The sequence below is a fragment of the Morone saxatilis genome, unplaced genomic scaffold, assembly GCF_004916995.1.
Source record: "Morone saxatilis isolate NCDOM2014 unplaced genomic scaffold, NCSU_SB_2.0 Contig18, whole genome shotgun sequence".
Classification (NCBI taxonomy): Eukaryota; Metazoa; Chordata; class Actinopteri; family Moronidae; genus Morone; species Morone saxatilis.
In genome coordinates this window covers 27,887,514-27,889,869 of record NW_023339740.1, presented here as the reverse complement: position 1 = coordinate 27,889,869, position 2,356 = coordinate 27,887,514, and positions in this window count along the sequence as shown.

The following is a 2,356-nucleotide window of genomic DNA, read 5'->3' as shown; positions in this document are numbered from 1 at the left end:
TATAACTATGTTTGATATATTGCTAAGGAAACCTAACATTTTTATGATTTACACATGATTCTTTTTTACTATCAAGGACCTACGTTACTTGTTTCTAACACTGGTTCCCAACTTGGAGTGAGGACCCCCACTAGGGGTTGCCAAAGCTTCGGGGGGTGGGGGGTCGCAAGGCTTTCTTAATTTTAAGGTTTATAAGAAATAAGAAAAAATATACACAGTAGGCCTTTATCTCATCATTTGTTGCACTTCTGTAGAGAAAAATAAATGTTAAGTAAACTGTTGATAAAACTGTCCAATCAAACAATTGCCAAGCGCCAGAGACAAGAAAACACTGAATTTGTCAACAAAGAGCCGATTAAGTCTGTATGATTGATAAAATGATTAAAAAAAATACATAATACAGAGAATTGTCTAAAAAGTTCTCTTACCAGGTAATAATCTGCTGGAAAAAAGAACATACAGTTCTCTATTATTTCATTCATTTCTCAACAAATAAGAGTTTAAAGTGCAGATAAAAGTTTCTCTGGCAGACTGTCAGAGAACTTCTGTCACTGTGCTCTCATTAGTTGAAATGTCATCTGTCTGCAGCCCTCGAGCGTTTGGTTTTAATTTCCTTTACGATCGTAGAGTCAGCACAGATTGAGGCGTCACTCCTGACGCCCTTATTATGCTTTCGATTACAGATCGAGAACATTACAGTATTATATAGAGTTGGACTGAAAAACGTGGACCAGCATCTAAATTTATTAACTTAGAACAGAGGTCTCAGATTGGCTCGGGGCCACTTCAACGTTCAGGTACTATATGAAAGTTATATACTAGTATATAAATTAATATTCTCAAAATATGTCCATTACTAACATCAGTCTTAACAAAAGATGCAAACAACAGTTTCTATATATTCTTTTTATATCCTTATTTTATGTAATAATTTAATATAATCTATATCTTTGTTGTTTGCAGCCAGAACCTGCTCTCTTTTTTACAGAGGAATGTACATTTTACAGACTCAAAGTAACATAATGACTTTACACACTTTAAGCTGATATTTTGGGGATTTTGCTGATTCTCTGCGGTTCCGACAAAAGCTCTGGGAAGTGAACCTGCAACCTTAGAGTTACACACTCCTATACTACACTAACCTGCTCATACTGACCTTGAACTTGTTTTTTAATTGAGGCATTCGCTGCTGGATGGTTCGCTGTTGCGTGAGCAGAAATATTTCCTCAACCCTTTGACCACTGCTGTGGAAAGGCCACGCTGGCCCAATCGCAGCAGGGGGGCTGCGGTAGAGGTGGTTAGATCATTACAGGAACAAGCACAAGTGGACCATACATTATTGTGTAATGAGATAATCTGATATAGAAATAATATCTCAGCAGGCTCCTCTGAACTGCTCGGCTGAACGGTCAGTTTTGTCTGAAATGTGTCTCTATTTTGGATTTGATCTGATTTCGCACGAACCAGCTGTCTACTGAAAGTTAAAGGGTTAGTTCACTCCAATTACAAAGATGTATTTTTCCACATAACTCTTGTGGCATGTAGGCTTCATACTGAGGTTTTCAGATGTCAGTCGGTGAGATGTCTGCTTCAACTTCCAGTCGTATGGAGGTGAATTTAATTTTGCTTGTGCTGCTTGCATTTAAAGGTCCAGTGTGTAACACAGAGGAGGATCTATTGGCAGAAATCGAATATAATATTCATAGGAGTGTTTTCTTTAGTGAATGATCGCCTGAAAATAAGGATTGTGGGTCGCCTTCCACTAAGTCCGCCATGTTGAACCACCGTGTTTCTACAGTAGCCCCGACTGGACGAACCAATAGGGGGCTGATAGGGGCTTTTTGTGTTTTCCGAGTTTCACTACCACCATTGTTTCTCCTACACGCTTGGAACGGGAGAGTGAGGCAAGGGTGTGTAATCTGAAATTACACTGATGCCAATTAATTCCACACACTGGCCCTTTAAACTTGTTTTAAAAGCACATTGGTGTATTTAAAATAATTTGAACCAAAGTCAGTCAGATGTGTCAGTGTTGAAATGATGAGTTCCCAGAAACAAACACAAATTACACTCATGTCTTTTTGATTCAGCAGAAAAGTCAAAGTTGGAAATGTAGAAATAAAACACGCCGCTCAAAGAACAAAACATCTGTGAGGAGCAGCAGCAGCTGATCATCTCAAACACAGACACACTCACTCGACGAGACGGCCGATCTGTTGGCCCTTTAGCTCGGTCACATAAATTTATTTGACCCTTGAGTCCAGTCAGATAGAAGAGCATCAGGGTGGTCATGTGAGCAAAACCTCCAACAGACAGCCAGCGTGTGTGTGTGTGCATGTGTGTGCTTGTGTGTGTG